This window comes from Lotus japonicus, chromosome 6 (genome assembly GCF_012489685.1).
Source record: "Lotus japonicus ecotype B-129 chromosome 6, LjGifu_v1.2".
Taxonomy (NCBI): domain Eukaryota; kingdom Viridiplantae; phylum Streptophyta; class Magnoliopsida; order Fabales; family Fabaceae; genus Lotus; species Lotus japonicus.
Genome location: NC_080046.1, coordinates 36,262,298 through 36,286,174, shown reverse-complemented (window position 1 = coordinate 36,286,174; position 23,877 = coordinate 36,262,298). Strand labels below are relative to the sequence as shown.

General features: G+C 37.7%; 1 long non-coding RNA gene across 1 annotated transcript; it reads right to left on the bottom strand.

Moving 5' to 3' along the window:
- Positions 1 to 2,039: 2,039 nt before the first annotated feature.
- Positions 2,040 to 10,125, bottom strand: LOC130726692 (uncharacterized). Its single transcript, XR_009014945.1, has 4 exons — positions 9,268 to 10,125; positions 9,087 to 9,161; positions 7,051 to 7,167; positions 2,040 to 2,438 (listed from the first exon to the last, which is right to left on the bottom strand). It is a non-coding gene; the product is annotated as an uncharacterized LOC130726692 (long non-coding RNA).
- Positions 10,126 to 23,877: the final 13,752 nt, after the last annotated feature.

The following is a 23,877-nucleotide window of genomic DNA, read 5'->3' as shown; positions in this document are numbered from 1 at the left end:
TTCATTACTTTGTTCCAAATGAAGAAAAAAAAAGAAAAAAAAAAGAGTGAGAGCCTAAATGTGTTGAATCTATTGCTCTTTTGTGCGTCATGAAAAAAGATCACCTAACCAACATTGGGTAACCCTTTGAGTTGTCAATTCTTTCAATTCCATACCTACATTGTACCCTTGACCACGTTACAACCTTATGAGGTCTCTCATAATTGCTTTGCTGTCTTATTTGATTTTGAGTTGAAAGATAGCCGGGTTTTATGCACTATACTTGTTTGTTCATGAGCTGAGAGATATGTGAGCTTATTTGTATGGACTCTTGACCATGTTTCCCTGCTGCTTGTAATTCTCACTTACCGAAGTTTATTCACTTTCTTATCTTAGCACTTGCATGAACTGCTGTGATGAACCCTAGGTTTTTAGACTGAAAATTTGGCATCTGAGTTAGGGGTGATTAGTTCTGTGCTTGAGGACAAGCTACTTGAGTTTACGCTTGAGGAAAAGCTGTCGTTGAGTATAGTGGTGTGTTGACCCGGGGATATAAGGGTATTATTGTGGGTCTTTTATTTTATTTTTAATTTATTTTTTGGGTTTTAATTAGTTTTTATGATATTTTAAAGTAATTTTCGGATTTTTAATCATTTTAGGATTTTAGGAGTTTTTATTATGATTTGTTAGATTTTAGTAGTTTTTATCTTATCATTAATTAGTACTTTTTAAACTATAGCTTTAGTTAGGATTTAGGTTATTTATTTTTTTATTATTATCTTTCTAGTATTTTATTTTGAATTTATTTTGTTATTTTTATTTTATTTAGGATTTTTTTCAGAATAAAAGGAAAAGAGAAATTCAAGTAAAGAGAGCTGATTTAGTGCTGATGGTCCATGAAAATTAAGGTGCACCTGCGAGGAATAAAGGGCTGCAGATTCATACCGCAACACGTGGCGCAATCACAACAGAGGTCGACTATAAACCATGGGTCACGTAACACTTGATTTCACACTTTAAGTTCTGCACCATTTGCGTGCTGACACATGGCAGAAGCATTAGATGCCTTTTTGGCTTATTTGAGAGGAAGATCACATGATTGAATGGAAACGGAAAAACGGAACCTGATTGGAATTGGAAAGATAATTTATATTATTATAATATATAATATATTAGGTTTTGGTTAGTTTATGAACAGGTGATATAAAATAGAGGAAAAATGGCAGTAGGAGGCGGACACAGAAGGAGAGGAAAAACGGCATTGAGGAGAAGAAGCTTCTTCAATTATCCTTCGATTTGATAAGTTCTTTTTCTACTTCTGTGTAATTTTCATGGTCATGCTTGACTAAACTTCTTTTAGTACTTGGGATGCGGATCCTTTTTATGATTATGTTTTGATTCGAACCTTTGCTTCATATGAATTCTATTTACCAATCTACGTACTTGTTTCATTTTATCTTGATTATACTTGAATACATGCGAGTAATTTACTGATTCTTATGAGAACGGAAGTTGATTAGGAATTAGAGAAACAAGGAAACAATTAGATTAGGCGTTGCCTACTGTTTGATTCAAGAGTAGAACCTAATTGCATTGGATAGTTTAAATAGGACTTAATCTTCAATTCTCTAGTCTAGGTGCTCGTAAAACAGACTTAGTAATTGAATTGAAAGTCTAGGGCGTGTGAGTTATCAACATCTTAGAACATAGGCTAAATCACCGTAGATAGCTAGTGAAGAAAGGAAGCTTCAACTGAGTGAGTTAGATGAGATCCGCTTGGAAGCCTATGAGAACTCTAAGTTCTACAAAGAGAAGACCAAAAGATTCCATGATAGCTTGATTTCCAGAAAAGAATTTTTGGTTGGACAATAAGTGTTTTTGTATAACTCTAGGCTTCGCTTAATGAGCGGTAAGCTTCGTTCTAAGTGGATTGGTCATTTTGTTGTTACTAATGTGTTTCCTTATGGTACTATTGTAACACTCCGATTTCCGGGGGTCACTTTAGTAACCTATTAAAATAAATATGCAATATTTTCTAAAAGTGATTTATAAATGCGAGTATTTTTTTTTCTTTTCAAAGTATTTCTAAATCATGAAATGCATACTCCCAACTGTATATAAATTTACATCCAGCCTTAAACAAGGCAAGTACCCGGAGGTAACAACAGATGAACCCAACTTACAAACCGAACGAAGATAATTAGATTCAACGAGGAATCTGATTATGCAATGACTCATAAATCCGATATACTCCCTACGATTTCCACATCAGAGAATCGCAAGATAGCAATGCACCGGAACCTACCCAAAACTTTAAACAATACTTATAAAATAATCCTATAAGATTTAACCAACAATGATAAGCTCTTTACCCAAAAGGCTCTAGCCTTACACCCGACTCTATTCTTCGAGTCTTCTATAGTTCTTCGACATGAAGTAGCATCTGCTCGCATCACCACCTATCGTTGTTTGACAATGGGCGTAGTCCGCCAAAACACAAACAGAAGGCGCGAGGGTCAACTCCAAATAATTACATAAGTAATACACCCAGTAGATAAAGATTAAAGAATAGCTACTTAGGCTTAGAAGTTAGCGATAGCGTCATAACATTGTATATCTCCCAATGAATATAAATGACAATAATAACAATTAACATGCATCAAGTAAGTTTAACAAGTATCAATCACACTCGGCAACTAAGTCAGTATGCATGTTGCATGAATGCAATGCTAAGGAACAAGATGCAATCCGGAGGGATGGGCACCATCGAGTCAGCCCTAACACCAGCCACGGTGGGACCATTTCTGCTCGGGCGTCTCTTATACCAAACAAAATATAGTCAGATCAGCAGTGAACCCGTAGGTCTGCCATTTCCGTCTGCTACTAAGAATCACCGTAGTGTTCTTATATGGAAATCCGGGTCTTAGGACCATTTTGGAATCCATCGAGGTCCGACTTCCTGCCATATATTAACCTCAAAATGTGTGAATGAATGCAAAGTGATTAGCCAAACAACGTCTCCGACCTCACTCGTCACGTCGTCACGTGTTCTAGCTAACTTATTGTCTCTAAAAAGAATACCCTAAGGTAAAAGTCGATTCTGTAACACCCCATTTTCTATTATTAGGTTATTTATTATTTTATTTTAATTAGTATTATGGTATATGGTAATTAAGTGATTTTATTAGATAATTAAGTGATTATGTGATATAGATAAATAAGGTTTTAGGGTTTAGTGTGAGTAATTGAGAGTGGGGCACATTGTATGGCTATTTAAGGGTTAAGAGTGAAATAGAAAGAAAGAAAAGAAAAAATATAAGGATTAGAAGAGAAGCAGAACAAGAAACACGTGAAAGCAGAGAAGGAGAGGAGAAAAGAGGAGAAAACTTAGAACTGATCTACAAGAGGTAAGGGTTTGAATTCATGTTTTATGGATTGGTATGATAGTGGATAATGATAGAAAGCATGATTTAGGAACCCTAGGTTGCAAAAATTCCCAAATTGAAATAGTTAGGGTTTGGCTTTTAGATGATTTTGGGGGTAGATGATAGGCTTGCATGATGCGCAGAAATTTACGTTCTCTTGTACCCTTTTTCGTGCTATGTTAATGGCCGAATTTGAAGAAGTAGTCTTCATAAAAGTTGTAGGTTTTTCTGTTACGAAAATTTTTCCACTGGTTTCACGTCATTCCGACGTCTGTAGCTCGAGTTATGTGTATTTTAGTGAGTATAGGTTAAGCTGTCAAGTTTCTTACGAACTGCGGTTAGTGTACGATTTTTCCTGATTTTTGTACTTCGAATTGTGACTTGAAAATTTATAGAGGTTTACAAAACGTGTATACGGAACCATGATAAAAATATTAGATTTTTCTGAGTATATTTGATAATTTACATATGTTTAATAGTTCATTAGATGTGTAGTGCGCGCACATGGCGAGTTGCGCAGGAAGATGTCGCAAGATGTCGCGGCATGGCGAGTTGCGTAGGGAGATGTCGTGAGATGTCGCGACATGGCGAGTTATTCAGCGACATGGCGAGTTGCGTAGGGAGATGTCGTGAGATGTCGCGACATGGCGAGTTGTGCAGTGAGATGTCGCGAGATGGCGAGCATGAGCATGTCGCGAGTTTTTGGGAAAATTTAGAGAGAAATCCAGTCTTTAGGAAATAGTTGCTGAACCTGTTATATATGAATTATATTTAATTTACATCTATTTTTAATAATCATTATATGATGTTGTTTCTGAATTGATGTTATGTTTGAGATGCTAAGTTGTTGTGATTGCAAGTTGTATAATTGATAACATGTAATATGTGTTTTGTGCAACTGGTGATGAATATGCTAAAATAATTAGGACTTGGAGATGGTCTGAATATGCATATGTTAGTTGAGTTTTGCACAATACACTGCATAGTTGTCAAGAGGCAATGTTTGCTAGTTCTCGTGGAGGCTAGTGACTTGTCCCAAAACTGGAGTGGTTTTGAAGCCTAGAGCGAGGGCTTTATTGGTGGTTATCTGTCTGGAGTGGACGCGGTGATACCGCTAAGGATAACAACTTTGGTACCAAAGGCATTTGCACGGGTCTCACTTGAGTCATATGTGTTATGGTGATATTTTTGGAGAGATTTGATGTGGTGGTAATTAGAGACTATTATATATGTTCTAATTGAGCTATAATTTATGGAGTATTTGCCATAACTGTGAACTTGATTAATTATGTTAAAATTACATAATTTATTATTTGTTAGTGAATGTGAGTAATTTATGTGGAGCATAGATAAGCTTTTACATTATTTATTATTATGCTTATCCATATGATATGAGTTCTCACCCTTCTGTTGGAATGATGTTCTATGCGACATCGCTCAGGTACCGAAGATAGTGGAGCTTCTCGCGAGGGTTAGTTGGAGGAGCTAGTCTTTCATTTACGGTTTAGTTAGGGGAGTCATGCTCTGTTATGTAACACCGGGAAACGTTTAGTTTTGTACCTTGATGTTAAGAGTTACCTATGAACTCTCTTTATGTTAAATTTTGGAGTTGAAATAAATCCGCTGTGCTATGCATATGATGTTGCGACATTAAAGTTGGAAAATTTATATATTTATTATGAGCATGACAGGTGTTTTGATTTATGTTTCTGGAGAATAAGTGTGACACCCTCTGTGTTATGCATTTTACTCTGATTTATGATATATTATTATGCGGAGTTTAGAGGGTGTTACAGATTCTGCGACAAAAGACAATTAAATATAAAAAGAGTGCAACCACTCATGATGACTTCTCGAGTCATCTGACTCATCTCCATCCGATGGTCAAAAACTGCTCAGCGAGCGAAGAGTAACAATGTACTTGGAAACTTATAGTTCCTTGACTTATCATTTAGATAGTCCAATAAATAAACTGTTCATCGAGCAAAGAGTATAAAATACTCAGAAACTTATTAGTTTTCCTAAATCTTGGATTCGGCGACACTTCTCATTTTCCAAAGCTAATATCCAAACCCTAAGCTTTCATCTGAGATTGTTATCATTATTTAAAGAGTAAAATACACTCACCCCCCTCAAGATTTGTAAGAATGACACTCCACCCCATTCTTTTTAAAAATCTACACTCCACCCCATTTTTTATAAAGGCAAATTTTAGTGACGAATACAAATTCCTCACTACTAAAAACTAATTACTAATTAGTAAAAATTTAAATAAATTTAATGCATATACACTATCATACATTAATTTATGAAAATAATTTTACTGAATTAAATTTAAAAAAACCATCCACTCTGTCTGTTAAGTCCACGTCTCATCTATCTCCAAATCATATTTCTCACCACAAACGGCCACCACCAAGCCTTTACTCCCTTTAACACGGCTCCACTGTCCCACAATGTGAAACCCCATGGCACCTCCATGCCTCAAAGTTTTGTTGCGACCTGAACCCCAGAACGTGAATCGCACATCCCTAAAGCCACTTGTTCAACTACTTCTTGTGAATTTCACCCCTTTAAGTTGTGAGCGAACGCTCTGTTGGTCTTAGATATTGTTGGATTTTGTTAAAAACGATGCTCCACCGCCTCGTTGGGCTCTAATAACCTCAGATCCACTTCATATTTTCATAATTTTGTTTCTCTATTTTCTTCACCCATTTGTGTTGCTTTTTTGGCCTACAACCCAATTTTGAAAATTGGAGGTATAAAGAGATTATTTTGATTAAAATTGAATTATTACCAAATATGAAAACACAAGCATGTTTCACTATGTTCGAGATATGGTTTGTAAATCGGGCAGGTGTGCTATTGCATAATTTGCATTATGAATTTACGGAGGAAAAACGCGATTGAGAGAATGAGGAGGATTGTGATGTTTTCATTTTTAAATTTATTGGATTATATTGATTTTTTTTTTGAAATTATTGATTAACAATTTAAATAATAACTAATTATTAATGAAAAATATTTTTCGTCACTAAATTTGCCTCTATATAAAATGGGGTGGGATGTAGATTTTAGATAAGAATGGGGTGGAGTGTAATTCTAACAAACCTTAAGGGGGGTGAGTGTACTTTACTCTTATTTAAAGGGTTCAGAGGTTGTTTAGTGTATTATGAATTTTCCTTGTGAAATGGTTTCCATTTAGTTTTGTCTCTAATCTTATAAGTTTAAAAGATCTCATAATCCCAATTAATTCCCAGAGAAGGTCTCGATCCACTAAAATACTACTAAGGGTCCGAACCTCGGTTCGTCCCGTCAATTTTTCCCAAAGTCTCATGATAAGTTCTGGCATAACTGTCCGTTATCCTCACTCTGACGTACAACAGATATATGTGTATTTGTATAATCAAAGTAACACAATCCAACAGTCATGGCACATATATCAACACATCCTAGATTAACCATTTAGCACATAGCATGTGAATCAATCTCAAAAACAATTCAAGCGATAAATGATTATCAACTGTTAGCCGTAGCCTCAGAAAACATTTTTCCCAGTCAAACACAATCAAGTGCATAAACAATAAATCAAGTCGAATTCGTCGACACCTAAAGCATTAGCTAGTATTCAGTGAGTAGCCCTCACCTTAGTCAATTCTCATACTAACTGCAATTTCAATCCCAACACATCTTTGCTTTCCCGTGTCGGTTCGCTTCCTTTTATTCTTTAGCTTCATCGTCAAGCGCTCCTGTCATTCGTACCCTTCATGAGTACACATAACGTAATTACTATTTGAGTTAACCTACTGACTTAAAGTCTAAACTATGACTTCAGGCATTTGACTCGAAGCGAACGTATGTTAAACCTAATCCTCATAATGGTTATAACCCATTAGGATCAATTTCAGAAATCAAGATAAGTCGTAATAATGACAACAAACCATAACACAATTTAAGATGTTTCAAAAGCTTTTGACTTACTGAAACGATTTTAAAACCAAATCATATAACCTTTGCTAAAGTAGAAAAGTTCACATAACGAATACTTATTCCTCTCGTTTTCCTTAGAGTTCTCAATCTCTATTAGAATGTTCATTGAGGCTTTTCACAATAACACGTACGCAAAACTTCTTGCTAAGTCAATTAACACAACATCTCGCAACGACATTATCCCATCATCTTCCTCAGTTAATCTCTTTATCCTCAAGATTACTTATCAAATCACTTACAACAACTTAACGTCTCAACGTTACCCTCGCAATCGATACCTCAAGTCGAACACCATATCAGTATCAATTCTTATCAAATTCACTAACTCTTATAAAGAAATCCATAAACCATAGTTAACTTCCAAGACAAACAACTCTTCTTATCTAATGATCATGTACTTATTCAAGACTCATAAGCTCCTTCAAAACGATCGAATCATTTCTCTTAATCTTAAACTCGTGATATCTCGTTAGACACAAAACCCTAGTCTCTTCGAAACTCCACTTTGGTTATACAAAATTTCCAAACTTATAGATAAGTCCTCAATCTCTAAGAAACGGGTTCTAGTCCTAAATTAATCCCTTAATTACTTCTAAGTCCTAGAACTTCCAAAGTTTCAAATCTAAACCCTCTAAAGTCAAGTATTTATAGTAAAGCTCATAAACTTCTTGGAATTCAAGATTCAATCCTAAGTCATCTTCCAACATCAAGATTTCCATCACAACTTAATCCATTCTAATTAATACCTTTCAAAGTCTAATTCCTCACTCGGAAATCCAAACTTAATTGTTCTATCTATATCGAATCTTGTTAGTCCTAAGCATCCATTCACAACAAGGTAATATTCGAACACTTATTCTATAACACTCCAAAAACTCGTTCGACTTTCATACTTTTCGCAATCACTTTTTAACGAATAAATGTGCGTAAAGACTCATACATTCTTGATTTTCATAAACGAATAAACAACGTACGTAAGCAAGTTTTAAAAGAAGTTTTCTTACTTCAAACATTGCAATATAATTTTAAAATAAAAGGTTTTCTCATCTTTTTCCTAAAACAACTCTTTTCACTTGAAATAACTAATTTTTTCAAACGATTATAAATTGTACAGCGACTTTAGCTAATTTTTAAATACGTCAAATAAACTCCGAAAAATCTAATATTTTTATCCTGGTTTCATCTACAGGTTTTGTACATCCTCATAAATTTTCAAGTCCATATTCAAAGTACAAAATTCACGAAAAATCAAATACTACAGCAGTTCGTGAGAAACGGGACAGCTTAACCCGTGCTCACCAAAATGCGTATAACTTGAGCTAGAGAAATCGAAACGACACGAAACCAGTGGCAAAAGTTTGCTAACGGAAAAAGCTACAACTTTTATGAAGAACACAGTTCGAAAATCTTAATCGAAACATACGATGTTAACAGAACAGCGGCTACTACTTTCGAAAACAACAACAGTTTTATGTGAGTTTTCACAAAAGCTTTTCAAGCACAGTAAGGGCTGAACCCTCATGCCCTCAGAAATCAACAACCATAACACTATCACTCACACCACACACATATACTATTCTATATTCCTTCATTAATTTTACAAGGTACATTGACATCAAAATTGACAATGATATATGACTTAGAGAAGCATAAAGACCCTAGAATTAATTTGATCCAGATAAGAATGCTAACCCTATCAAAGTTGAAGGCAGTAGGAGGGCTCTACTTTGCTGGTCATGGCTGCCCTCCCCAAGTGTGATCATCAAGCTGCACAACCATGGCATGTAGCCCAAAGAAGTGAAGTCAGGAGATGAATGAGAGGAATAGAATTAGGGTTTTGAAAGACAAATTGAAAATTGACAAGGACAATTACCTCTAAGCAATTGTTTGACAGTGGATTCGAGAGGAAAAGGTCGAGGGCTCTCAAATCCATGTTCAGCAAATTCGCCGGCGAAGATCTCGCCGGAGGAGACGGTGGTTGGCGGCGGTTTCCGGCGAAGGTTGTCGGAAGGTCAAATTGATTGGGGGGTTTTCTTGCGGACATCAAGGGGAGTCCAACAGCGGTGTCGGTTTCTCCAAAAACTCAGTGGTTCGCCGGAGATCGGAGAAGAAAGGTGGCGGTTTTAGGGTTTCGTTTTCACTATGGTCCTTGCGTTGGTGGCGTCGTTCATGGTGCTGGGAGTGGGTGATGGCGGTTGTGGCTGCCATGCTTGCTGGAGAACGGAGGAGAGGCGGCGGCGGTCACCTATGGTGGTGGTGCGTTCGCGGTGAAGAGGCATGGAGGTGGTGGTGGTTCGCGTGAGCAGAGGAGAAGGCTCGCGGTGGTGGCGGCTTGGCCTTGGGTGGCGGCTGCCATGGGAGAAGAAGAAGTATGGTGATGGTGGTTGTATTTCTTTTGTTGCTTCACCAAAAGAAAGGAGAAGAAGAGAGTGGAGAGAAAGGGAGAAAGGGAGATGTCGAGTGAGGGAGAAGAGAGAGAGCGTGAGTGAGGGAGAATAGAGAGAGAGTGAATTGATTTCTGATTGGGGTGGGGCACACGTAAGAGAGAGAAAGTGATCAGAAAATTGAATAATTTAAATGAAAGAGAAAGATAAAGTAGAAATTTGAAATTTGAATGAGTGGTTGGGAATAGAAATGGTGAATTGAAAAGATAAGAATGAATTAATTTGGTGGTTGAGGTGAGAAAAGAATAAAGGATATTCCTTTGTGATGCTTGATAGGCTATCACAAGTAAATAACAAAGATGACCTGTTAGAACAGGTCATCTCTTCATAAAAGAGAGATAAATTAAAGAATAGAAATTATTAAAATTAAAAATAAAATAATACACACAAAAATAATTATAATTAAATCCTTACTTTTAAATAACTTTATAAATTCAAAATATTGAAATTAATTACTACTTATTTCATTTTCCGAATCGCGATTAGATAACTATAAGGAAAATATTCCTTAAGGTATTTCTCACCGTCGTGGCGCAAATAATATATCAATAACAAATAATTAATAAATAATACGCGTTGCCGTGAATTAAGGAGTTAAATAAATAAATAGTCTATTTAATTCCGGGTCTTACAACTATAGAGATCAAAAGTGAATCCACATATAAGATCTTCAAAGTTAATGGTCATCGCCTCAAGCATTTCCTCACTAATCCTTCTCTTGTGGATACTACCATGGAAGATGTTTCCTTAGTTGTTCCCGGCCTCCTCCCGCCATGAATCAGGGAGTTTTATTTCTCCTTCTTTACTTTTATTGCACGTTCAATTCCATATTTGCTATGCTTCATTGGGACAATGTGTAGTTTAAGTGTGGAGGGAGATTAGCTTAGGTAGAATAAATTAGATGAATAAATTAGATTGATGCATGCTTTTCTTTGAATTCTTAGGTCTTGCTTAGATTATGGGCATTTTCTTTTTTTAAGCTGAGTCATGATATTTTGTGGTGTGAATCCTTGCATTCTTGTGTGTCAAGTTACTTTTGAAAATTGAGAGGTTGAAGCAATTATGATAGACTTGATTTCCCTGTGAGAGATTTTGAGCCTTAACTATAGGTGGATTGTTGTATGCCATCTCTAATTCTTTTTCTTGTGTGATTGCACTCTTGATTACTTTCACTCTAGAACTTGACTTGACGCTTGTTGATACTTGATATTCACATGCACATATTGACGTGATCTTAGGCATTCTTTTTCAATAAGCCACTAGCCATAGAAGCCTACCTTGAATGAATTTTTCCTTTGATAGCCCCTTTGAGCCTTTTTACCCTTCTTTTCTTTAGCTCATTACAAGCTTATAAGTGAAAAATCATTTTGACCTAATCTTAGGGAATTTTGGAGCTTTTGAAATGTTTTGGGAGTAAGTACTAAGTGGGTAAGGATGCATTGTTGTTTAATTCTTCCAATTCTCGATTATGCTTCGTTGGTTGTACATAAGTGTGGTGGTGCTGTTTTCTTTCCAGTTTGTTATGTTTTTCAGTAAATAAAAAAAATGGAAAAAAGAGGAAAAAAGAAGAAGGAAAGAAGGCCAAGAGAAAAAGAAATGAATGAAAGGATGAAAAGTTGAAGTGTGGAATTGGAGGAAGAATTGTGAGTCTTATGCTATGGAATTGAGTTGATTTTGACTTACTTTTTACTTATTCCCCATTGCTCCTCTATTTCCTATGATTTTAACTACTTTCTCATATTTTATCCTACCTTGTCCTTGGCCCCAGTACAATCTTTAAAAGTCCTTTTTGAACTTTATGTGCATGTGTTTTTGATTGTTGTTGTTAGCGGCTTGTCAAGCCTATGGTAGTGTTTGTTTCTCATGAAGTGCCTTGAGCGTGAACACAAACCTTAAACACTTGAGAGCATGACTTGTGAGGTTCTATCATATTTGTTCTCACCTCTTGGTTTGATTGGTTATTTTGCTTGCTTGGATGTTTGGATGATTTTCATGGATTTCTTGACTCTTGATTCTTTACTTGTCTTTATGATTTTGCCCACTTCTTTGCATTTCCTAGGATTCATTGTTGAGTATGTGGTCTTTTAGGTTACACATGATTCACTACTTTGTTGCAAATTTATTTTCATATTCCTATTTCTTTATTTTTCCTAGGAGTGCAAAAGGCTAAGTGTGGGGGTGTTTGATGAGCAATATTATACCCACTTTTCATAGCCTTAATTCGTCATTATTGATGAATATTCATAATTAATTGACCTTGCTTGACAGAGATTTCTATTATTTGGTCTAATTATGTTATTTATTATTTTCAGGTCATATTTGCATATTTGGCAGCAAGGGCATTTTTGGAATTGTGGATTGAAGATAATATTTGTGCTGAAGAGTGAAGATTGTATTTTAGGATATCTTAGGATTTAATTTCAGAATAAATAATCCTTAGGATTCAAACTGATTTAAGTTTGTTATTTTAGGATCTTATCTTTAGGATTTATCTTTATCTTTTAGGATTTGATTAGGATTTGATCTCAGCTCTATTTAAGGATTTGTGCTGAGACAAACAATCTACCTTCTACTTTATTATTCTAATGCAATTTCGTTTTTCAGTAATATTAGAGTTCTGCTAGGGTTTGTGCTTTTAATCCCTATTCTCTTCTCCAATAATATTGCTGATTTCACCCATTCCATGGAAGGCTTACTTCCTTGGATCGAATTCCTTTGCAACGTATATCGCGCTCTTGAGGTTTAGTCCTTAATGTAGAATTCGTTCTTAATTAATATTCTTCGTCTCTACTTCTGATTTAGGTTTGCTTAATTCCGTAATCTAGAATTAGAAGATGATGCATGTTCGCTTAGTCCATGTTATGTCGTAAACGGTTCTTAATCGCTTAGTTTAGGAATCTGTGAATTAGTTATTGCTTAGTAAACTAATTCTCACAAACTAGGTAATTAATAAGAAAGAATTGATCTTTTTATACCAATGATTGAGTAGCGATATACTGAACAAAGGAATTCGTCTGTTTTACTTGATTGTGTTAATCTGTTTATTTACTTTTACTTGTCTACTTAAACTGAACCATAAAACCCCCCAGTGTGTGTGCGTTCTTGAATCTTTGTTGAAACAATAATCCTTGGGAAATGACCTAGGAGTCACTTCCTAGTTACTATAGTTTTTTTTCTTAAATCAATTATTTGCATCGGGTATGGCCTCTATCACATAGCAATGATGAAAACCATCCTGTCTCCACACCAGAAACAAGCACCCCAAAATCTTCAAAGCCTAGTACTGTTCTTTCCCTTTCTCAAGTGAGAAAGAGGCATCTTCAGACTCTCGTGTCATCTGCTATTAAACGCAGACGCACGACAAAGACTACCAAGGATGGGTTCAAGGAATTCCAGGATAAGCTGACAAAGCGCATTGAGAACGCTCAAGATCATCAAATTTATGTGTCTTGGAAAAGACCTTCAGATGTGGGCTTTGTATTTCAACTTCAAGCAAGGTCCCTGACTGGGAACAATGGAAGTTGTGCGCCACCGAAGGATATCTGGGCACCATGCCATTCTCTATGCTGAATCGAATATCCGCCCTGATTGTTCTCTTGGGCAACTGGATATTTGTGCTCCTGCCAACCAACATTCCAGAGATCATCCTGCATCCAGAGAAGCTTCATGTGATTAAGGGCAAGACACCATTTCTTGAAGAAGGAGAATGCTCTGTCCAACTTGAAAAGGACCCTTCTGCTGAATAGTCAATTATCCTCACTGATGATAATGATGAAGAAGAAGATCCAGGAAATCAAGAAGAGAATGATGATGTAGTTCAACAAGAGCAACCACTGGCAAATCCATTTGTCAGCAGAGAGGATTTCAAGAACCATCTGAATCATATCAACCATCTCTTCCTCGATCTCACCTTCAACATTGAGCAGATTCTGAATCGTTTTGGCTATTCGCCACTCTCTATCCCTCTCTTTTTTAAACAATCTTAAATTGTTGAACAATTGCATCTATGTTGCTACCTGCTTTATTGCACTGTTTAATGTTTAAGTTGTTAACAATGCATGTTTGTCTCACACTTATATCTATGCTATGCACGATAGCTTAGGCTCTGATACCGCTTTTGGTCATAACCTAGAACTCTTTTTAATAATGCCAAAGGAGGAGAACGTATAGAAAAAAGTATAGAGAACGTATAGAAAAGTATAGGAATTATAAGAGGGAAAAGGAATGAAAAGGAAAACGTTAGTATTAATCCTTAAAGTTGAAAATTGAAATTGAAAATCAAAACCTTGAAAATTCAATATTTCATAAGGATATCTTACTCAGGGGGGAGCAAAGATTAGAACTAAGCACTTATGAAATAAAAGCTAATGAGAACACACATCTCAAATTCTATCTTTTTGAAAACGATGTTGAACTCAAGGGGAGTTTATAATTTCCTTGAAAATTATAGTCAACTACACTCTATCCTTTTTACTAAAAATTGTCATTATCAAAAAGGGTGAGATTGTTAAGTTCAAACGCATCATAACGTTTTTAAAATCTTATTTTGATCATAACAATTTTCATAGAAGCATTTCCTTTGAAGACTAAACTTATTATAACACTTGAATTTCAGGAGAAACTCAATTTATGTTATATGCTTCAATGTTCAATCATTACAAAAAGAAAAGCTTTAGAAGTTACAAGACTGTTTGTCAAGCAAACTCATTCTCAGTCAAGACTCAAGTCTCTGACCGTTCAATGCCACGTCTCAGTCAGAAATATTGAAGACAAATTTTGAGCCAAAGATAAAGTCAGATTGCAACCATTTGCTCTACATTCAAATCAAAAGGCAACCAATTGACTTATATTAAAATCAGATCACGTGAGAACTAGTTCACTTCAGCTAAAGGCATGCTGACCAACAAGGGAAAAGAACAAGCACGTCAACATCATATTTCCCAATTGTCTCATGTTTGAAAAGTAGCCCAAGTCTATTGCCACCTACTAGCTGACAAACATCACCTTTCCAGCTAAAGGATAGACTTGCCTCTAAGCTCATATTTAATAAAGCTACCAACCAAAGTCATTTGAATCAACGACTTGATCTCAGTACACAACAGCTAAGAGTAACGATTAGATTAAAGCTCAACGGCTACAACACTAGCAAGCGAGTATATAAGGCATTCTTGAAGATTGAAGACTAAGAGAATTAATTTTGAAAGAACAAGAACTCAAGCATTAATTCCTATCTTTTCAAAAGCATTCAAAGCTCAAGCAGAAATTTCCTAAGAGTCAAACCCAAGCTTTTACTTCTGCATGTGAAAGAGAGAACATCGTACCTTAAAAGGGTCAAATCTTTTTGTTCCTTTTTCTCTTCGATTCAGAACTCTTAAGTGCACCAAAGTCAGATCTGAACCCAAAGATTTAGAGTTCCAGTGCCATAAATTCTCTAGCATTACTCTTCAACAAAGAGAAACCCTGTAGAGTGATATAATCTTTTTAAGATTGTTGGAGAAGTCCTGAACAATACTTGTTGGAGAAGTTCTGAACAATACTTGTAGGAGGAGTCCTGTAGAATACTTGGAGAAGTCCGTGATAATACTTGTGGGAGAAGTCCTGAACAATACTTGTATGAGGAGTCCTGTAGAATAATTGGAGAAGTCCGTGATAATACTTGTGCGAGAAGTCCTTGTGAATACTTGTATTGGAGAAGTCCTTGATACTTGCTAGTGAAAATCTTGGTGGTGGCCAAGTACTGGACGTAGCCCAATCGTTTAGAGTGAACCAGTATAAATCTTTGTAAGCTAATCATTCTGCTTTACTTGCCTATATGTAAGACCCAAGTTTTAAGCTTATGCTAAGTGAATAAACTTCCTATTCACGATTAGGGTTGATGTATCGTGAAAGGAAAACCTGAACAAGAGTTTACTAAATGGAATAAATTATGAAGGAGGGAGTTCAGGAAAAGACAAAGGATTGTATCGAAGTCGATTTAAGTTATAGCACGAATAATATTCGCTTTAAAACCTAGGACAAGAACCTTAGAAAATCAAACTATGTTCCACCCTTGGAACACTGTAGGAATTTAGTCCAAAAATCTTCAGAGAAATGTTAGAACTTCTCTTTTTCCATATATAACAATCGTTTCGAGGCGAAACTCTAGGATCTACGAACGTCCGATTCCAATCATCGGAAGTTTGCCGAAACCGAATCACTGATAGTTCAGAAACCCTAAAATCAACGGACGATGAAGACTTTTTCTATTCGGAGCATCAAATAAAGATTTCATCCGCGTTCGCCCACTCTAATCGACGTTCCAGATCTTTCTTCAGAAGGAAGTTTCTGCATCCGAGGTCAAAATCATAAAGTGCATAAAGTGCATTTTAAGCCGGTACACATTAAAAACAAGCCTCGAAAACCAAAAATCATACTGATATTTCTTTGGAGAATTAGAAGATTCAACGGGAAGAATATCGTGTCTAATATACGTTTGAATCAGTAGGAAAAATCGGAATCGCGAAATTCTCATTTTTCCGCATTTTCCATTTCCTATATATAGTATATGAAAGAAAAAAGAAAAAAAACAACAAAAAAATCACAACACACACACACGGCCGTAGCTTCAAGAGGAGGAAAAGGAAGAAAAGTGATTTTTCCAATTCTTGACCGATCGTCGTTCCGTTCGTTGCTACGCGTAGGCCTCGAGGTACTGATGCTTTTCCTTACCTCTGATCGCTTTTTCCATAGCTTTTCTCTAGGTATTTCTGTGCTCATAGTTTTGAGGTTTTTGCAAACTATCCTGAATATCTCATTTTTTATTCTAAACATCTTCCCTACATTCTTCTGAGTATGTTTAGCTAATAATACTCCGCCGATTCTCGAAAAACTACCGTCGAGTTTCAATTCTGGTGAAAATACCCATTTTGGGGCAAAGCTTTGTCCTTTGGGCTGAAAACTATCGCCTTAGCTTAGTGCTAGTAGGATTAGTTGTCATAAACGTCGTTGGTGACGTCCCCATCCAATTTGTTTTTGAAATTTCAGTTTTGAATTTCTGAGCTAAAAATAATGACCAAAATACCCCTGCGACAGTTTTTGATCCGATAATTTTTCCGAGTTTAGAATACCCTTAGTTACGGCTAATGATAGCATAGGAACCAAGTTTGATCGAAGAAAAATCGACCCTCCTATTTGTGAATAGTGGCCGAGAGCTATAGAGGAGGAGGAGGAAAACTTCTTTTTCAAAAACTTGTCCTTTCGCGCTAGATTATCGTACCTCGGAGTATATACTACTTTGTGTAACCTTAGTGAGTATTGATTACTGAATTTCTGATAGTCTTTGATGGAATTCTGTGGTTTTACTCTAAAGGTTCTTTTGAAGAATTTCCTGAAGATTAAGGAGCTCATTGTGAAGGAACGTTTGAGGAGAACGCTGGAATAACTAGAGGTAAGGGCAACTTACCTTACTAGCTAATGCTTTAGGTGTCGATGCTTTCGACATTGATTTACTGTTTATGCTCTTGTTTGTGTTTTGATTGGGAAAAGTTTTCTGAGGCTTCGGCTGACAATGTAGATGATTCATCTACTGAATGTTTTTGAGAGTGAATTTCATGTTAAGTGCTATGTGGGTAATTTAGGATGTGTGATGCATGCTTTATATGCTAAGTGCTATGTGGTTATTGCATAATATGTTGATTTGACATGTTGGTTGTTTGTGCTGAGTTAATTATGCATTTGCAATGAAATCTGAGTTTCCGAGTAGTGAGAATAGCGGGCAGGTCATGCCGATTTTATTTTGAGAGTTTTGAGAAAGTTTGATAGGGCGAATGAGATTCGGGCCTTGTTATGGTGTTTATGGATCGAGACATTCTCTGGAGTCATTTGGGGATTAGGAGATCCCGAGAACTTATAGGATTTGCGATAAGACTAAAAGGATATCATTTAGTAAAGAAAACTCATAAGACATTAAACAACCTCTAAATCTTTAAATAAAGATAATAAGCTCGAAAGGAAGCTTTGGATGCAAATCTTAGTTTTTGGAAAACGAGAAGTGTCGTCGGATCCAAGTGTTGAGGAAGTTGAGAAGTTTTGAGTATGTTGATACTCTTGTGCTGTTGGAGCAGCGGGGTTTGTTGGGCTATCCGAGGGATAAGCCGGGAAATTGATAGTTTCCGAGTATGTTGATACTCTTTGCTCGAGGAGCAGTTTTGACCATCGGATTGAGATGAGTCGGATGATTTGGAGATCATCATGAGTTACAGTATATACCTTCGGGTACAGTATATGTGTAAGACCCAAGTTTTTAAGCTTAGAATAAGTGGAAGAGATTTCCATTCACGATTAGGTTTGACGTATTGAGAAGGGAAACCTGAACAAAAGTTTATTAAAGGAAATATATTTATGAAGGAGAAAGTTCAGGAAAAGTCAAAGGATTTTATCGAAGTCGATTTAAGTTATAGCACGATCGTTATACGCTTAACCTAGGTCAGAAACCCTAGTATATAGCTAATTTTCACTTTTAGGCACGACGGAAGTTAATTCCAAAAATCTTCAGAGAAATGTTAGAACTTCTCTTTTTCCATATATCACAACCGTTTCGAGGCGAAACTCTAGGATCTACGCACGTCCGATTCCAATCTTCGGAAGTTTGCCGAAACCGAAACCCTGGTATTTCAAAACCCTAGAATTTCTCGACAATGAAGACTTTTTCTATTCAGAGCTTCAAATGAATATTCCACACGCGTACACCCATTTCTCTTGATGATTTCAATCTTTCTTCCGAAGGAAGTTTTCTATTCCGACATTCGATGCAAAAAGCAACTTATCGGGTAAAATAGTTTTACACCGACTATGCATTTGTTGCCAAAAATATAAGGAGACCTCATTTTAGTTTTGGAATTCTTTCGCCAAAACATATCTTAGAATTCATGAAGAATGACGCCGGAAAAATCAGATTCGCGAAACTTTCATTTCGCCGCGAATTTCCATCTTCTACATATAGCAAGAAAGGTGAGAAAATTTACAAGAACTCCTCCATTTCTCTCCCAAACCCGCGAGCTCCATTGAAGAGGAAGGAAGAAGAGTTTTTCTTCATCTCTTACCTCTGATCGCTTTTTCCATAGCTTTTCTGTAGAGTTTTCTGAGCGGATAGTTTATGGGTTTTTGCAAAACTATCCTGAATCTTTCATTTCTGATTCTAAACCTCTTCTATATGTGCCCAAGATCACTTCTGCCGGATTAGATTTTCCGTTATGTCGCCGGAATTCCGCCGGAATCAATTTTAGCCTTAAATACCCATTTTTGGAGTTTTTGAGGTAAAGCTTCAACCTTTAGGCTAAAAACTATCGCCTTAGCTTAGTGCTAGTAGGATTAGTTGTCATAAACGTCGTTGGTGACGTCCCTGCAAAATTTTATTTTTGGGATTTCAGTTTTGAAATTTCTAAGTTAAAAATCATGACCAAAATACCCCTGCGACAGTTTTTGATCCGATAATTTTTCCGAGTTCAGAATACCCTTAGTTACGGCTTATGAAAGCATAGGAACCAAGTTTGATCGAAGAAAAATCGAGCCCCATAATTACCTAAAGTGGCCGAGCCCTATTAAGGGGGAGGAGGAAAATTTCCTTTTCCGAAAACTTGTCTTTCGCGCTAGATTATCGTACCTTAGAGTATAGATTACTTCGTGTAACCTTAGTAAGTATCGATAGCTTAGTTCTCGATAGATTCTGATAGTATTTCTGTGACTTTGCTTTAAAGGAACTTTTGAGGAATTTCCTGAGGAGCAACGCTTTGCTTGTGAGGAAGAGTTAGAAGATAATCCTGGAGAATCTGCAGGTGAGGGCTACTCACTGAATCTCTAGTTAATGCTTAGGGTCGATGTTTCGACATTGTTTACTGTTTATGCACTGGAATTGTGTGTGATTGGAAAATGTTTTCTGAGGCTTCGGCTGACAATGTAGATGATTCATCTACTGAATGTTTTTGAGATTGTCTTACATGCTATGTGCTATGTGGGTAATCTAGGATGTGTGGTGCATGCTTTATATGCTAAGTGCTAAGTGTTTATGATGCGATTTATTGATATATGACATGTTGTTGATTGTGATGATTTAAATATGCTCTGTACTGGAATCTGAGATTCTGAATGGTGAGAATAGCGGGCAGGTCATGCCGATTTTATTTTGAGAGTTTTGAGAAAGTTTGATAGGACGAACGAGGTTCGGGCCTTAATTTTGTTTAGTGGATCGAGACATCCTCTGGAAGCGACTTGGATTGGGAGATCCTGCAAATGTATAAGACTTGCGATAAGACAAAATGGAATCTATTTTATAAAGAAAATTCATAAGACCTTAAATAACCTCAAAATCTTTAAGTAATGATAACAACCTCGAAGGAAGGCATTGGAAGTCAAATCATAGTTTTGGAAAAACGAGGAGTGTCGTCGGATCCAAGTGTTGAGGAGTTTGGTAAGTTCTGAGTATGTTGGTACTCCTTCGCTCGTTGAGCAGTTTGTTAGTCATCCAAGGGATGAGCCGAGAAGCTTCACTGAGGCGTGAGACCTTGTGAAGGCGGGATACTCCACTGAGGCGTGAGACCTTGTGGAAAGCATGGAACTCCACTGAGGCGTGAGACCTTGTGAGAGCATGAAACTTCACTGAAGCGTGAGACTTCGTGAGAGTATTGATGACCCGAAGAGTCATCGTGAGCGGTAGTCACTCAGGCACGCGTGAGTCCGTATGTTCAATCAGAGGGATTGGATCGATTCAGCGATTGCCATTTTACCTCGCGTGAATCCGTATGTTCAATCCGAGGGATTGGATCGATTCAGCGACAACTTTTCGACACGCGCGAATCCGTATATTCAATCCGATGGATTGGATCGATTCGGCGGTAGTCACTCAGGCACGCGTGAATCCGTATGTTCAATCCGAGGGATTGGATCGATTCAGCGATAACCTTTCGACTCGCGCGGATCCGTATGTTCAATCCGATGGATTGGATCGATTCGGCGATAGTCATTGGACACGCGCAATGTCCGTATGTTCGACTCTTTTGAGTGAACCGACTTGGCGTTGTCATTGGTTGCGTGTGCGAGTCCGTATGTTCATCCCGATGGGTTGGATCGACTCGACATGCCTAATTGTGGGAGTCGCGTGAATCCGTATGTTCAATCCGAGGGATTGGATCGATTCAGCGATAACCTTTCGACTCGCGCGGATCCGTATGTTCAATCCGTTGGATTGGATCGATTCGGCGATAGTCATTGGACACGCGCAATGTCCGTATGTTCGACTCTTTTGAGTGAACCGACTTGGCGTTGTCATTTGTTGCGTGTGCGAGTCCGTATGTTCAACCCAAGGGGTTGGATCGACTTGACATGCCTAATTGTTGGGCTATCCTGGGGATAAGTCCGGGAAACCGGGAGTTTCCGAGTATGTGATACTCTTTGCTTGTTGAGCAGTTGTGACCATCGGATTGAGATGAGTCGAATGATCCGGAGATCATCAAGAGTTACTATGTGATGTGAAGAAGTTTCTTTTGTCGCAGAATCGACTTTACCTTAGGGTAAGCTTTTAGAGACTTTAATTTACCTAGAACACGTGGCGACGTGTCGAGAGAGAGTCGGAGACGTTGTTTGACTAATCATCCTGCATTCATGCATACTGATTTAGTTGTCGAGTGTGGTTGTTATTTGTTAATCCTATTTGGAACATGTTAATTGTTATTATTGCTGTTAAGTTCATTATGGAATATGCAACCCTAGGATGTTATCCCTAGCTATAAGCCTAAGTGGCTATTCTCTTATCTATATCTATTGGTGCTATTATTTATGTAATTCTTTGGAGTTGACCCTCGCGTCTTCTGTGTGTGCTTTGGCGGACAAACGCCCTTTGTCAGATGTCTTTGGCGGACTGGTTCACGACGGTTCACCCTTCGGGGGAAACTAGAGTTGGGATGCTGGAACAGGAGCGCATCGCGATAGCGAGCGGAGGACGGATGGTGTACATAGACTAGGTCGTTCTGGATTTCGAATTCGGACGACGATCATGCCAGCACGTAGGATTGAGTGTTAGTGTGAGCTCCTCGAGATGGGATTAGTGTAGGAGTAGAGTCTTGGCTCTGAACATTATTTGTTTCATTCGGGACAGGGTAGTTTCCCACCTATAGCTTTTTGTGTGGTTTCTTTACGGGAATCACAGAGAGTTGGTTGGACTTAGGAGGTCTTGCTTCAGGCCGATGGGCCAGCTTATTCTCAGTTTTGAGGGATGGTGTTGCGGACACTTGACCTTTCTTGTGGATTGTACCTTTTGCCTTCGGGCGTTACACTTTTCTTTCCGTCACTGGAGGTTTACTCGTGACGAGGTTGCTACTACAGCGGGGGCTGTTTATATATTGTATATTAGTTCTGATTTTGTTATTGTTGGGTTTTATTTAATTCCGTCTTGTCTTAGTTATTATCAAAAAAAAATATATTCACGTTTTTCCGCATTAAGTTTACTTTCGGTTACTAAAGTGACGCCACCGAAATCGGGGTGTTACAATATGCCTTCGGGTACAGTTTATGCCTTCGGGTACAGTATATACCTTCGGGTACAGTATATCTATATGCCTTCGGGTACAGTATATACCTTCGGGTACAGTATATCTATATGCCTTCGGGTACAGTATATACCTTCGGGTACAGTATATCTATATGCCTTCGGGTACAGTTTATGCCTTCGGGTACAGTTTATGCCTTCGGGTACAGTATATACCTTCGGGTACAGTATATCTATATGCCTTCGGGTACAGTATATACCTTCGGGTACAGTATATCTATATGCCTTCGGGTACTGTATATACCTTCGGGTACAGTATATCTATATGCCTTCGGGTACAGTTTATGCCTTCGGGTACAGTATATGCCTTCGGGTACAGTTTATGCCTTCGGGTACAGTTTATACCTTCGGGTAATTCGGACATCGACGGGGGATATGATCGACCGTGAGGTTAGGATCGACCTGTTGATTGTCGGGCATAGCGGAGGGAAAAGTCGACCCGCAGGGTTAGGACTGATCTGGCTATGTCAAGGTTGTAAGTGACACTCGAGGGATTATGGTCGACACAATGCCAGTGTTAGGACCGACTCGATCGTGCCCAGCCTATCTCTTCCGGAATCGTCGGGATTGACGTGGCATTGACGAATCATGCACTCTAATTATATTCGTTGGGATTTAGAGGAGTTGAAGTTGATAAACATCGTTATGTGTTTTAATGAGTAGATGTTGATAAATATTGTTATGTGCTTTGATGATTGAATTGTACTAGAGATTTGATAACATGCTATGTTTAAACCTTAGGGTAGACAATGCAGAACTTTTATGTGTATATACAACATATATATATACCCTTTTATACTCTACTTGTTGTATCGTATTCTCTATACTGTCTTCCGTAAGTTGACCCTTGCACGTGCTACCTGTGTTTGGGGGGCTATGTATGCCCTTTTTGTCAGATGCCGTTGACGGACTGTTTCGTGATGCTTCGTCGTACGGGGAAGACCCGGAGCGAAATGACTACTACTGAGCCTTCGACATGGACCCGGACTTCATGCATGACCAGATGAGAGTCGATGATGGAAGTATAGGGGATGGGTGTTTAGAGTCTACTAAGGTTGGGTGTTAGTGTCATAGCTCTGACTTATTCTTACTTTTGAGGGCTTGTGTTGCTGACACTTGACCTATCCTTTTGGGATTGTACATTTTGCCTACGGGCGTTACACTTTTCTACTTTCCGTCACTGGAGGTTACTCGTGACGAGGTTTGCTACTTACAGCGGGGGCTGCATTTATATTATATATTAGTTCTGTTATCTTTCGTTGAGAGTTTATTTCTTTAAGTCTTTGGTTCTGTTATCAAAAAAAAAAATTCACGTTTTCCGCTTTAAGTTTCTTTTTGGTTACTAAAGTGACGCCACCGAAATCGGGGTGTTACATTGTGGTATCAGAGCTTGTCGAGTCTTTCGGGAGTTGTTGGGGAATAGGTCTTCTGTGCTAGGTTGTGTGACTCTGCAAAGAGTGAA